This window comes from Mobula hypostoma, chromosome 10 (genome assembly GCF_963921235.1).
Source record: "Mobula hypostoma chromosome 10, sMobHyp1.1, whole genome shotgun sequence".
NCBI lineage: Eukaryota > Metazoa > Chordata > Chondrichthyes > Myliobatiformes > Myliobatidae > Mobula > Mobula hypostoma.
This window is the reverse complement of record NC_086106.1, coordinates 30,216,637-30,232,506: the sequence shown is the minus strand read 5'-3', so window position 1 is coordinate 30,232,506 and position 15,870 is coordinate 30,216,637. Positions and strand designations below refer to the sequence as shown.

General features: G+C 49.7%; 1 pseudogene; it reads right to left on the bottom strand.

Moving 5' to 3' along the window:
- The window catches only part of LOC134352474 (zinc finger protein 585A-like), a 29,979-nt pseudogene that overhangs the window by 9,546 nt on the left and 4,563 nt on the right, over positions 1-15,870 (bottom strand).

The window sequence follows — 15,870 nt, the reverse complement described above, 5'->3', positions numbered from 1 at the left end:
TTGTCGGATCCACAGCTCTGGAAAGTGTGTCAGCCGTGTACATGAATTTACCAGGTGTGTGTGACACATTGAATGCATACTGCCGCTAAGCCTGCTTGAGGTGCCTCACATAAGATTTTGATGGGTCTCTCAGCATCAGAGAATTGAAACACGGGTTCTTTGCTGCGCACTCTCTTGAGATTTTGCCTTGTCTGCTCCTGTTCGTGATTCCAGCCCCATTCGTTTTCCTTTCTGTTCGCTTACTCAATGGTGCGAGCTGTTCCGAAAGATTGGGGATGAATTTTCCCATGTAGTGACCATTCCCATAATTCTTTGTACATCCTTTTTACATTGCGGTCCTGGCATGTTCTCAATAGCAGAAACCTTCAATGGATCGGGACGCACAGCCTCTTTGCTGATAATATCACCCGCAAAGGTAAATTCAGTCACTCCTAGCTGACATTTGTCTTTATTCAACTTCAGGTTTGCCTTGTGTGTTGCCTCTAAGACTTGTCTAGGTCTGGCGTCATACTCTTGTTTAGATGAACCCCAAACGGTAATATCGTCCGTCGGGGGTGTCGCAAATGTGGGAGACGTTGGATGTGAGCGACCCACACATGGGGGATGGGTTGAGATGAGTGACCAAGAGATGGTGTGGGGAGATGTGACTGAACATAATAATCTACAGACAGAGGGAGTGTGGAAGGGGAGTGACATAGTGAAGGGGGGAGGTGATGGCCTATCACAGAGACGTGGATGAGAGTAAATGAGACAACCGAGAGATGCTTGTAGCGTGGGACATTGTCTGTGAGAGACAGGGGAACGGGAGTGACCCAGAGCCTGGGGGGGGGGGGAAGTGGGCAAACTAGAGATAGGGGAAAGGGAGATAAAGAGAGATTTAAGGGTTTGGGCCAGAGACAGTGCGACGGAGGAGGGGTTTGAGGCGAAGACAGTGGGGGGAGATAAGGGTGACCCGGGGATGGAGGGGTGGTGTTGACCTAAAGGCGGAGAAACAGGATGAATGGGAGGGAGGCAGAAGAGGGCGAATCAAGAGATTGGAACAGAGGCCTGACCCAGAGTGTAAGGGGGCACCCTTAGGTGGGAGGGGTAAGATACTGAGGCAGAAGAGGGGGCAAATGAACAGTGTGAGACCCAAAAGGGGAGTGGAGGGAGAGGGGTGATGGGGGAGGGGTGTGGACGGGGGAATGGAAGCTGGACGGTGAAGGGAGGGAATCAGAGATGGTGGGAAAACTCAAAGACGAGAGGGGGAGAGAAAAGGGGGCAACTCAGAGATGAGCAGGGCGGGCGAATGTACAGACCCTCGGACAGGTGGGAGGATGGCGTCTGGGGCGAGGCAGACAGAGGTGGCAGGGCAGAAGTGGGCGAAGAGGGATGACTCAGAAATGAGGCGAACGGGGAGGTACACAGACACAGTGCAGACGTGCAGATCGGAGGCGTTTGGAAAGTGAAGGCGGGGGGGGGGGTGCCTGGGGGTACAATAGATGAGGTGCAGGGTCTCAGTGTGGAACAGGTTTCACTGGATACCCACTCAGATCCTGCGACTTCATTCATCGTTCTGCCTTCCTGGTTCCAGTTCCCTCCTCGTCATAATGCGTCTCCCAACCGCACACCCCTCCCTCCAGCACTTCCCCTCTTCTTCCCTTCCACCCTCAGATTTCTGAATAGTCGATGGATTTCTCTTTTGCACGATTTAGTTGTTCAGATTGTCAATAATGTTGAAAAGAGCTGCAAATAAAGAATTTAATTCCCCAATGCATCCCCCGCCCCCCTCCCAGCCGTGATGATTGTGGGACGGGGAATACCCGAGATCAGTTCTTCAGTCTGCAAGGAGTTGCGATGACAACCGCGGCATGGCAAGGGTTAAGTTAGCCGGCAGCTGAACTGAGCAAGGTGCTTGGGAGAAATGCTCGCTTTGTACAGCACGGACACCAGGGACACGACCAGACCAAAACAAGATAAAGTAGATGAAGGAGTGAGAAGCACACACTTCCCATCCGACAATAACTCTAACTAAAACTGAGGTTTAATTGACCGTAGTTGTGTGGGTTATTAACACCTGTAAGAATGTATCATGATTGGTATTCTATGTATGCAAATAAGAGATTAGAACCAGCGCCGGATTTCAATTTGTTCAATATGGATATAAAGTTCAGGACTCTGGGCAGAACAGTTCTGTGACGGGGACTGGACTGTTGTCCTGGTACACAAGTAAATAAAGTTCGAAGGAAGAGCGGCCGCAGGTTGTCAGAGACCAGGTGATCGGTGAGGTCACTTCACCCAGAGCGGTGACCGTTCGGAACCCGTCACTACAGGGACAGACTGAGGGGAGCGGCAGGGATGGATTGAAGGGGGAGCTGAGTGAACAGAGAGAGAGACAAGAGCATCAATACAGGGTGATGGGACAGGAATACTGGCAGGGACCAGAGGGGCAGAATGGCCTCTTTACTGTACGTTGAGTGTGCTGCAGAGTCAGTAAGAACCTGAAATACAAGAATTAAAATAAAACTAATGTATTTACGACAGATTCACAATATTAAGCTCCAGTCCAATTAAAGGCTAATGTCATCAGAACAAACCACTTCGGAGCCCAGTGACCAGGGTTCAGTCCCGGGTGTGATGAACAGCAGCAATAACTGCAGAATCTGACACCAACACTCACTTTCGAACTTGAAACTGGATTCAGTAAACCTAATGGTTAGAGATTCAACATGGATTATTCAAGCTGCCTCCCCTGTGTGAATTTGCTGGTGTTTCTGTCAGTGGGTGTGGGGGGAAACCAGATAAACCTCTCTGCTGAAACAGGACAGGTGTACTCTCAGTGTGGAACTCCCTATTGCCTTACAAGGTTAGATAACTGAGTGAATCCCTTCGCACACAAGCAGCAGGTGAACGGTCTCTCCCGCGTGTGAACTGACTGGTGTGTCTTCAGGTGGAATGAATCCTCGGTTGTGGCGAGATCTAGGCCTCGGCCGCGGGGTCGCCTCGGACACAGGCCTGGAGTGAGAGCAGGGGCCTCTGCTTGTTTTCCCCCCTGAAATCCTAACTCTATGTGCTACGTACTGTGGGTAATGTGTTTTGCATTTGGCTATATTCATGTATAGTTGAATGATAAGCTGTTTATCCCATCCCACACACAGGGCAATGGAACAGCCTTTCTGCAGTGTGAACTCACTGATGGGTCTGCAGGCTGGATGAACGACTGAATCCTTTCCCACACTCAGAACAGGCAAATTATATTTTTTCGTAAACATGAGGAATTCTGCAGATGCTGGAAATTCAAGCCACACACATCAAAGTTGCTGGTGAACGCAGCAGGCCAGGCAGCATCTCTAGGAAGAGGTACAGTCGACGTTTCGGGCCGAGACCCTTCGTCAGGACTAACTGAAATCTCTTACTCACTCTTCCTTCAGTTAGTCCTGACGAAGGGTCTCGGCCTGAAACGTCGACTGTACCTCTCCCTAGAGATGCTGCCTGGCCTGCTGCGTTCACCAGCAACTTTGATGTGTGTGGCCGGAAGTTATTTTTTTTCTTCCTGCTGTGTGCGGTCTGATGTCTCGCCAGGTCAGACGATGCAGGGAATCAATCCCTTCCACACTTCAAGCAGTGAGCGTCTGATCTCTCACGAAGATCTGCTGATCGATTCTGGGGGCCTGGATTCATGGGTTTCAATGAGAAGTTAAAACAAAGAATATCACTTCAACCACAAAGCTGGGATGGGATGTTCATTTATTTCCTAAAGATCCACAACTTATATATAGTGCTACAAAGGAAATATCTGGTCACTCCTTCAATACCTCGAATAGCTGTGTCCTAAACCCCTTCCTTTACCCTCTGTATACCCATGACTGTGTCGCCACCCACAGCTCCAATCTGCTAATTAAATTTGCTGATGATGGAAATGGTCGGAGGAGGCTTATGAGGTGCTCCAGGGTTGTTTTGAGGTGACAGACTGGCAGGCACTCTGTGAGCCACATGGAGAGGATATTGATGGGCTCACAGAGTGCATCACTGATTACATCAACTTCCATGTGGACAGCAAAGTTCCAACAAGAGCTGTCCTTTGTTATTCAAATAACAAGCCATGGGTAACAAAGGACATCAAGGAATCCTGAACGCTAAAAAGAGGGTGTTTAGAGATGAATATAGTGGGGAGCTGAGGGCAATACAGAGGGACCTGAAAGCCAGGATCAGGGAGGCTAAAGACAGGAATAGGAGGAAGCTTGAGTGGAAACTCCAGCAGAACAACATGAGAGAGGTCTGGAGTGGGATGAGGACCATCACTGGGTTCCAGCAAACTAGCAACAGAGGAGCTGAAGGCAGTGTGGACAGGGCCAATGAACTTAACCTGTTCTTTAACAGATTTGACATTGTGGCCCCTGCCCATCCCCCACACGAGTCACTTGTTGTCGGCCCTCAACCAACACATATTCCACTCTCCCCTCCTACCCCTCCTCACAGCCCCCCACCCTGCTCTCATGACGATACCCCTTCCCCACACGAAACCACCACGGTGGGCTTCACAGCTGCACAGGTGAGAAGACAGCTGAAACGTTTCAACCCAAGCAAGGCTGCAGGACCGGATGGTGTCAGTACCAGGGTGCTCAAAGCCTGTGCCCCTCAGCTATGTGGAGTACTTCGCCATGTCTTCAACCTGAGCCTGAGGCTCCGGTGGGTTCCTGTGCTGTGGAAGACATCCTGCCTCGTCCCTGTGCCGAAGACGTCATGCCCCAGTGGCCTCAATGACTACAGACCGGTGGCATTGACCTCCCACATCATGAAGACCCTGGAGAGACTTGTTCTGGAGCTGCACCAGCCTATGGTCAGGCCACATTTAGATCCCCTGCAGTTCGCCTACCAGCCCCAACTAGGAGTTGAGGATGCCATCGTCTACCTGCTGAACTGTGTCTACACCCACCTGGACAAGCCAGCAAGCACTGTGAGGGTCATGATTTTTGACTTCTCCAGTGCATTCAACACCATCCGCCCTGCTCTGCTGGGGGAGAAGCTGACAGCAATGCAGGTGGATGCTTTCCTGGTGTCATGGATTCTTGATTACCTGACTGGCAGACCACAGAACGTGTGCTTGCAACACTGTGTGTCCGACAGAGTGATCAGCAGCACTGGGGCTCCACAGGGGACTGTCTTGTCTCCCTTTCTCTTCACCATTTACACCTCAGACTTCAACTACTGCACAGAGCCTTGTCATCTTCAGAAGTTTTCTGATGACTCTTCCATAGTTGGATGCATCAGCAAGGGAGATGAGGCTGAGTACAGGGCTACGGTAGGAAACTTTGTCACATGGTGTGACCAGAATTATCTGCAGCTTAATGTGAAAAAGACTAAGGAGCTGGTGGTAGACCCGAGGAGGGCTAAGGTACTGGTGACCCCTGTTTCCATCCAGGGGGTCAGTGTGGACACGGTGGAGGATTACAAATACCTGGGGATACGAATTGACAATAAACTGGACTGGTCAAAGAACACTGAGGCTGACTACAAGAAGGGTCAGAGCCATCTCTATTTCCTGAGGAGACTGAGGTCCTTTAACATCTGCCGGACGATGCTGAGGATGTTCTACGAGTCTGTGGTGGCCAGTGCAATCATGTTTGCTCTTGTGTGATGGGGCAGCAAGCTAAGGGTAGCAGACACCAACAGAATCAACAAACTCATTCGTAAGGCCGGTGATGTTGTGGGGATGGAACTGGACTCTCTGATGGTGGTGTCTGAAAAGAGGATGCTGTCCAAGTTGCATGCCATCTTGGACAATGTCTCCCATCCACTACATAATGGATTGGTTGGGCACAGGAGTACATTCAGCCAGAGACTCATTCCACTGAGATGCAACACTGAGCATCATAGGAAGTCATTCCTGCCTGTGGCCATCAAACTTTACAACTCCTCCCTTGGAGGGTCAGATACCCTGAGCCAATAGGCTGGTCCTGGACTTATTTCCTGGCATAATTTACATATTACTATTTACTTATGTACGGTTTTATTACTATTTAATTATTTATGGTGCAACTGTAACGAAAACCAATGTCCCTCAGGATCAATAAAGTATGACTATGACTATGGCTATGACTATGATTCTACATTTATTTGCCTAATCTCAAATAATAATGAAGCAGCCTACTGAGAAGAAGTTATCGCCTGACACAGTGGTGTCAAGAAAACAACCTCAATGTCACAAAAAGAAAGGAGCTGGTTGTGGACTACAGGAGAAATGGAGACAGGCTAACCCCTATTGACCTCAATGGATCTGGGGTTGAGAGGGTAAACAGCTTAAAGTTCCTCAGCATACACATCACCGAGGACCTCACATGGTCTGTGCATATCAGCTGTGTGGCGAAAAGGGCACAACAGTGCCTCTTTCACCTCAGACGGTTGAGGAAGTTTGGTATGGGCCCTTAAATCCTATGAACTTTCTAGAGGGGCAGAATTGAGAGCATCCTGACTGGCTGCATCACTGCCTGGTATGGGAACTGTACCTCCCTCAATCACAGGACTCTGCAGAGAGTGGTGTGGACAGCCCAGCACATCTGTAGATGTGAACTTCCCATGATTCAAGACATTTACAAAGACAGATGTGTAAAAAGGGCCCGAAGGATCATTGGGGACCTGAGTCACCCCAACCACAAACTGTTCCAGCTACTACCCTCTAAGAAACAGTACCGCAGCATAAAAGCCAGGACCAACAGGCTCCGGGACAGCTTCTTCCACCAGGCCATCAGACAGACTAATTCACACTGATACAATTGTATTTCCATGTTATATTGACTATCCTGTTGTACCTACTATTTATTACAATTTACTATAAAATGCACATTGCACCCGAAAACAGACGTAAAGTAAAGATATTTACTCATGTATATGAAGGATGTAAGCATTAAAGTCAATTCAATTTAGAAATAATTTTATTCCTATATCCATCCCACAATGAGGGAGTAAAAAAAACTCTAATGACTTGTTGAAAGAAGCTGTCCTGTAGTTTGTTGGTCCTGCTATTTGTGAGGATATCTCCAGGCTGGTTCACCACTGCACTGAACACGTGTCCTTGTCATGGTCCGGTCCGTGAAGTCCGCGTTCCGGTTCATGGTCCGGACCATCGATCCGTATTCCAGATTTTTCCTTGTCCTGTTATGTGCCTTCATTGAGGCACATGATTCTCATTTTGGGCTCGCTACATAAATAGCTTCTGGGTTCAGCTTCATTTGCTGGACTGTTCCCTTCCCTTCCCTTCCCCTTCCACCTGAAGCCTTTGCCTGAAGCTTTGCCTGCATCCTCACTATCATAGTCCGGTCCGTGAAGTCCGTATTCCGGTTCACGATCCGGTCCATTGACCTTGCTCCAGGTTTTCCTATCTACCCTGTTTCTGTTCTTGTTGAGCTAATTGATGCAGCTGATGCTTGTTGGGGCTGGCTGCATAAATACCTTCAGAGACCCAAGTGTGGTGGCTGGATTGTTCTTGTCCTGACTCCTTGTACCTCTGCCTCTGCCTTCTGTTCCCTCACCTGAAGCCCTGCCTTGTCTTGCTGGTAACTCTCGCCTCGCCTGAAGTTCTTGTCTTGCCCTGCTTTGCCAGAAGCCTTGCCTTGTATTGCCAGTAACTCTCGCCTCACCTGAAGTTCTCGTCTTGCCTTGCATTGCCTGAAGCCTTGCCTGGTCTTGCTGGTAACTCTCGCCTCGTCTCACCTGACGTCTTGTCCTGGAGCCACCCTGTACCTAGCTCCCTTCCTGTCCCTTGCCTCCACCCAGGTAAGCCAGGCCGTCTTGCCATTACCTGGGGTTGGTTCTGTCCCTTGCCTCCACCCAGGTAAGCCAGGCCATCTTGCCGTTACCTGCGGTTGGTTCTGTCCCTTCCTGTCCCTTGCCTCCGTTGGGTAATCAGACCATCTTGTCATTACCTACGGTTGGTTCTGTCCCTTCCTGTCCCTTGCCTCCATCGGGAGGCATACTGCGCCCTGCCCACAAGGAGCCAAGCCTCGCCTCAATTCTCCTGCCTCCTGCCAAGTTTCGCCTCAAGCCAAGCCAAGTCTCTAGTCTCTAGTCTATAGCCTCTTGCCAAGCCAAGCCAAGTCTCCAGCCTCTAGCCTCTTGCTAAGCCAAGGCAAGTCTCTAGCCTCTAGCTTCAAGCCTGAAGACTCCAGCCTCATTCTGCCTGCCTGCCAAGCCTCATCCTTGCCTCGTTCTGGGGTCCGAGCCAGAGGCATGACCCAGGTACTGGGTCCTTGTCCGGTCTCTGGCTCGGAGTCCAAGCCCGGGCTCCCAGCTCTCTTGTTCAGTCCTGTTCCAGGTTCCTGGTTTTCCTGTCTATGTCCTTGCCATCGCCCTGTATCCTAGTCCTGTCCCTAGTACTTCAGTGTCTGTGTCTTGCACTTGGGTCCGCTCCCAGCCACTGCCTTATGACACTCGCCTGTATCGCTGTCCGGTTAAACATGGAACATAGAACATTGAATAGTACAGCACAGTACAGGTCTTTCAGCCCACGATGTTGTGCCGACCCTCAAACCCTGCCTCCCATATAAGCCCCCACCTTAAATTCTTCCATATACCTGTCTAGTAGTCTCTTAAACTTCACTAGTGTATCTGACTCCACCACTGACTCAGGCAGTGCATTCCACGCACCAACCACTCCCTGAGTAAAAAACCTTCCTCTAATATCCCCCTAGAACTTCTCACCCCTTACCTTAATGCCATGTCCTCTTGCATTGAGCAGTGGTGCCCTGGGGAAGAGTCACTTGCTATCCACTCTATCTATTCCTCTTAATATTTGTACACATCTATCATGTCTCTTCTCATCCTCCTTTTCTCCAAAGAGTAAAGCCCTAGCTCCTTTAATCTCTGATCATAATGCATACTTTCTAAACCAGGCAGCATCCTGGTAAATCTCCTCTGTACCCTTTCCAATGCTTCCACATCCTTCCTATAGTGAGGCAACCAGAACTGGACACAGTACTCCATGTGTGGCCTAACCAGAGTTTTATAGAGCTGCATCATTACATCGCGACTCTTAAACTCTGTCCCTCAACTTATGAAAGCTAACATCCCATAAGCTTTCTTAACTACCCTATCCACCTGTGAGGCAACTTTCAGGGATCTGTGCACATGTAGCCCCAGATCCCTCTGTTCCTCCACACTACCAAGTATCCTGCCATTTACTTTGTACTCTGCCTTGGAGTTTGTCCTTCCAAAGTGTACCACCTCACACTTCTCCGGGTTGAACTCCATCTGCCACTTCTCAGCCCACTTCTGCATCCTATCAATGTCTCTCTGCAATCTTTGACAATCCCCTACTCTATCTACAACACCACCAACCTTTGTGTTGTCTGCAAACTTGCCAATCCTTCCTTCTACCCCCACATCCAGGTGGTTAATAAAAATCACGAAAAGTAGAGGTCCCAGAACAGATCCTTGTGGGACACCACTAGTACAACCCTCCAATCTGAATGTACTCCCTCCACCACGACCCTCTGCCTTCTACAGGCAAGCCAATTCTGAATCCACCTGGGCAATCGTCCCTGGATCCCATGCCTTCTGACTTTCTGAATAAGCCTACCATGTGGAACCTTGTCAAATGCCTTACTAAAATCCATATAGATCACATCCACTGCACTACCCTCATCTATATGCCTGGTCACCTCCTCAAAGAACTCTATCAGGTTTGTTAGACACGATCTGCCCTTCACAAAGCCATGCTGACTGTCCCTGATCAGACCATGATTCTCTAAATGCCCAGAGATCCTATCTCTAAGAATCTTTTCCAACAGCTTTCCCACCACAGACATAAGGCTCGCTGGTCTATAATTACCCGGACTATCCCTACTACCTTTTCTGAACAAGAGGACAACATTCGCCTCCCTCCAATCCTCTGGTACCATTCCCATGGACAATGAGGACATAAAGATCTTAGCCAGAGGCTCAGCTATCTCTTCCCTCTCCTCGTGGAGCAGCCTGGGGAATATTCCCTCAGGCCCCGGGACTTATCCATCCTAATGTATTTTAACAACTCCAACACCTCCTCTCCCTTAATATCAACATGCTCCAGAACATCAACCTCACTCATATTGTCCTCACCATCATCAAGTTCCCTCTGATTGGTGAATACCAAAGAGAAGTATTCATTGAGGACCTGGCTCACTTCCACAGCCTCCAGGCACATCTTCCCACCTTTATCTCTAATCGGTCATACCTGCACTCCTGCCATCCTTTTTTTCTTCACATAATTGAAGAATGCCTTGGGGTTTTCCTTTACCCTACTCGCCAAGGCCTTCTCATGCCCCCTTCTTGCTCTTCTCAGCCCCTTCATAAGCTCCTTTCTTGCTTCCCTATATTCCTCAATAGACCTATCTGATCCTTGCTTCCTAAACCTCATGTATGCTGTCTTCTTCCACCTGACTAGATTTTCCACCTCACTTGTCACCCATGGTTCCTTCTCCCTACCATTCTTTATCTTCCTCTCCGGAACAAATTTATCCCTAACATCCTGCAAGAGATCTCTAAACATCGACCACATGCCCATAGTACATTTCCCTGCAAAAATATCATCCCAATTCACACCAGCAAGTTCTAGCCTTATAGCCTCATAATTTGCCTTTTCCCAATTAATTTCCTGTCCTCTCTGATTCTATCTTTTTCCATGATAATGCTAAAGGCTAGGGAGCGGTGGTCACTGTCCCCCAGATGCTCACCTACTGAGAGATCTGTGACCTGACCTGGTTCATTACCTAGTATTAGATCTCGTATGGCCTTCCCCCTCGTCGGCCTGTCCACATACTGTGACAGGAATCTGTCCTGGACACACTTAACAAACTCTGCTCCATCTAAACCCTTGGAACTAATCAGGTGCCAATCAATATTAGGGAAGTTAAAGTCACCCATGATAACAACTCTGTTTATTTTTGCACCTTTCCAAAATCTGCCTCCCAATCTGCCCCTCTGTATCTCTGCTGCTACCAGGGGGCCTATAGAATACCCCCAATAGAGTAACTGCTCCCTTCCTGTTCCTGACTTCCACTCATACTGACTCAAAAGAGGATCCTGCTACATTACCCACCCTTTCTGTAGCTGTAATAGTATCCCTGACCAGTAATGCCACCCCTCCTCCCCTTTTTCCACCCTCTCTATCCCTTGTAAAACACTGAAATCCAGGAATATTGAGAATCCACATCAAGGTTGCTGGTGAACGCAGCAGGCCAGGCAGTATCTCTAGGAAGAGGTACAGTCGACGTTTCAGGCCTAGAGATACTGCCTGGCCTGCTGCGTTCACCAGCAACTTTGATGTGTGTTGCTTGAATTTCCAGCATCTGCAGAATCCCTGTTGTTTATATTGAGAATCCATTCCTGCCCTGGTGCCAGCCAAGTCTTTGTAATAGCCACTACATCATAATTATATGTATGTATCCAAGCTCTCAGTTCATCACCTTTGTTCCTGATGCTTCCTGCATTGAAGTACACACATTTCAGCCCTTCTACCTTACTGTCTTTACACCGTTTATTCTGCTTCTCTTTCCTCAAAGCCTCTCTATATGTTAGATCTGGCTTTACTCCATGCACTTCTTTCACTGCTCTATCGTGCTGCATCCCATCCCCCTTGCAAATTAGTTCAAACCCCCCCAAACCATGCCAGCGAACCTACCTGCAAGGATATTGCTCCCCCCTCGAGTTCAGGTGCAACCCATCCAATCTGTACAGGTCCCACCTTCCCCAGAAGGTTCTACTGCCGGAGCAAACCGGAGCCTTGCTGTGTCTAGATAAGGAACTGTCTTTCGTTGTTTGGAACTGTCTCTTTGTGTCCACGCCTTCGCTAGGTAGGTCCGGCCGTTTGCCGCTACCTTGAGTTGCGAACTGTCTCTATGTCCATGGCTTCGTTAGGTAGGTCCGGCCGTTTGCCGCTACTTTGTGTTGGAAAATATCTCGTCTTGTTCAGCATTCTGTGTATGAGTCCCGACCCTATGTCCTGTCCCAAGGTGGGGTCCCGGCTCAGTGTCCCATGTTCCTACCTCTCAAGTCCAAGGCTCCGTGTTCTCATGCTCTAGACCAAGGCTCCGAGCATCCAGTCGTCCTCCAAGGCTCCGAGGTTCCTGTCTCCCAAGACCAAGTCCCCGAGTTCCTGCTCTGCCAAGACCAAGTCTCTGTGTTCCTGCTCTGCCGAGACCAAGTCTCTGTGTTCCTGTTCTCCCAAGATCAAGTCAAGGTTTCGTGTTCTCGCCCAGCCCAGGAGTATCTCGTCCTGCCCAGGAAAGCCTCGAAGAATCCAAGCCTCGTCCAGTCCTGCAGCCATGTCATGGCCTCGCCTAGTTCTGGAGTCCGAGCCCGAGTCAAGACCCAGGTTCTGGGTCCTAGCCCAGTCTCTGGCTCGGAGTCCTAGCCCAGGCTCCTAGTTCCTAGTTCCTTGTCCTGGTTCCGCTTTCCGAGCCAATTTCCTAGCCCAAATCTGTGTTCTTATCCCAGCTCCTAGTCTGCATCGAGTCTTGTCCCTAACTCTAGTCCTAGTCCTGTTCCTAGTACTTCAGTGTCTGTGTCTTGCATTTGGGTCCGCTCCCAGCGCCCCCTTATGACAGTCCCAGATCTTCTTGGTACAATTTGTGTGCTAACTACTTACATCAAGGGTTCCCAGCCTGTTTTGCCATGGACCCCTACCATTAACTGCGGGGTCCGTGAACCTCAAGGGTGGGAAGCCCTGATTTGATGCTGTCTAGTATCTCCATCGCCACATTCGAAGATTGAAGAAATTCAAATGCTGCTGAACTAACGTTCACTAACTTTCACAACAGAACTGACTCCATACAAAATAACAAATCCTCATCTTCTATCTCGTCATAGTTCAGGCATCTGGCCTCAGCATCAAATTCCCTGCTTATCTGCAGGTCTGTGACACAGTGGGTCAAGCCTACCCGTCAACCAGTTGTTATTTGGTTCAGAGTGTCTCTGTTCATTTCTGGAGCTAAACAGTTCTGGGCTTTCTCACTGCCCTACCAGGAGCACATAGTATTTACGTGGCTGCTCTTGGAGCCTTTCTGATCACTGTGACCCCGAGGTAATTGACAATGGTGAACTCAGTCATGGTAATGCCAAGGGAAGGTGATCAGACTTTCTCATTGGAGATTATTAAGCAGAGCAACTCTGTGGTCTGAATGCTACAGGTCACTTGTTACCCAAGACAGATGTGTCTGTTATTATGGTACACTCAGACAGAATAGAGGAAACAATGGCCTCGCTTGGTAGTTGAGTCCAGAACCAGATAAGGTTCAACAAAGATGATCTGCTAAAGAACTAAAAGTGACAAAATAAATGTATTTTTCCCATACAGCTCTAATTGACATGTTAATTCACTGCAGGTCAGACCCGGTTCTTTCTTTTAGTCCCCAGTCTCAACTATTCCTGTTATCTACTGAGGTATGGACATCAGCAGGGTCTGGATATTGGACCTGATCTCAGTGTTCCACTTCAATAGGTTGAAACTTGTCTGAAAGTTACACAATAAATTCATCATGTGAGATAAACTCGGATCTTTATTTCTGGTCCAAGTCCCAAATCCTTAGATTTCGATAGCAAGGTTTCAGCTGGAGACCCACTGCAGCCATTCCTTCCGCTTGCCATGCCACTCATGCCCTGCAGACTGGCGTGCAAAGCTGTGGTCAAGTCACAAACGTCTGCTCCTGTACCCACATTCCAACACAAGCCAAGAACTAGGCTGTTCGTCACAGTCCCAGTGATACACATGCGCCCCAGAAGCTGCACGTCACAGTCCCAGTGATACACATGCGCCCCAGAAGCTGCGCGTCACAGTCCCAGCGATACACATGCGCCCCAGAAGCTGCGCAGGCACTGTTACTCAGCGGCAGAAAATTCCCCAGGGCTTTCTGCAAATTGTGGGGCTGTCATAGGGTGGGGCGCTGGGACTGGACCCAGATGCAAGACACAGACACTGAAGCACTAGGAACAGGACAGGACTAGAGACTAGAGTTAGGGACGTGACTGGATGCAGACTGGGAGCTGGGACAAGAACACAGACTTGGGCTAGGACATTGGCTCGGCAAGCGGGACCAGGACAAGGAACTGGGAGCCTGGGCTAGGACTCCGAGCTAGAGACTGGACAACGACCCAGAACTTGGGTCTTGACTCGGGTTCGGACCCCGGAACTAGGCGAGGACATGACGTGGCTACAGGTCTGGACATGGCTTGGGTTCCTCATGGCTAGGAAATGACGAGGCTTGGGTTCTTCGAGGCGAGGACATGACGAGGCTTGGGTTCAGACTGGACAAGGACCCAGCACCTGGGTCTTCTCTCGGGCTCGGACTGCAGAACTCGGCGAATACATGACGTGGTCTTGGGAGACAGGACTAGGCGAGGATCCAAGACAGAACGAGAGACTCCTGGGCAGACGAGAGAACTCCAGCACAGGACGAAGCACATGGACAGGACGAGAACATGAAGCCTTGACTTGGTACTCAGGAACAGCCGAGCCTTGGACTTGGGACGACAGGAACCTCGGAACCTTGGACTTGGGACAACAGGAACGCAGAACACAGAGCCTTGGTCTTGGGGAGGACAGAAACACAGAGCCTTGGTCTAGAGCACGGGAACATGGAGCCTTGGATTTGAGAGACAGGAACACAGGGACATGGAACCTGGGACCCCTCCTTGGGAACAGGACTTAGGGCCAGGGCTCTACACAGAATGCTGAACACGATGAGACGATTTCAAACACTAGGAAGCAGCAAACGGCCAGATCTACCCAGCGAAGGCGTGGACACAGAGAAAGTTCAAAACAACGATAGACAGTTCCTTATCTGGTTGCAGCAAAGCTCCGGTCTTGCTCCGGCGGCAGAACTTGACAAGGTTGCGGGCAAGGCTTCAGACACAGGTTGCGGGCAAGGCTTCAGAAGGAAGGGGAAGAGAAGGGCACAGTCCAGCCTCAGGGTAACGGCAAAGACAGCCTGCCTTACCCCACAGAAGCGAGGACGGGATACTGACAAGACAAACCAGCAACCACACTCGAACCCAGGGTCACTTATATTCCCAGCCCCAAGACGAGCATCAGGTGCCTATGATTAAGCCCAACTGAAACAAGGGACAGCCGGAAGACCTGGAATGCAGAGTCTATGGACCGGACCATGAACCGAAACGTGGACTTCACGGACCGGACCATGACAGGGGCAGCACGATTTGGTATCGGGGTGTTCGGAGCTCGGAGTAATTCTCCCTCATTCGGGATGCGGACTCTGGTGCAGATGACCCACCCCTACCCGCCGCAGATCGTCCAGAGATCTTTGCCCATTGAGTGCATTGGCACCTTTTGGTACAACTTTGGACTCCTGGCACCTGCAAATTCCATTCACTGTCACAGCCAATTCTGATGCTCGGGGGTTTCTGGGTAAGAACAGTCCCATTGAAAGTGTTTACATGCACACCACCTCCTGCCAAATGCCAGTCAATATTTTTATAAGAACCCAGCGTGCAGTTTAACACAGCAAGCGCCCACATGCACATACTCAATATCAACAGTCAATGAAACCTTTTTCCTCTCAATCAGACTCCAAATGTTGAAACTCTGTCATTCATTGCCACGACCAGCCCCACCCCCTCCCCACTCTGATTCCCTGTTCCTCATCTCATGCTCTTACCCCTACCACTGTGCACTGCCCCAAACCCTGCCCTGTTCTGACCCGGCTGCATTAAACATCCAGCTAATGGTTCCCCATTGTGCGTCAGAATTCAGAGGACTGTGGCAAATCGTAACAACCAGCTGTGGGAGACGCCGGCCTGCGGAAGCAGTGAAAATGACCCGTAATGTTTTAAAGAGCAGGGAATATAGGGGTTAATAACCAATGTCGTTCTCCCTCAGCCCAGAGATTTGAGGGACGAAGAACA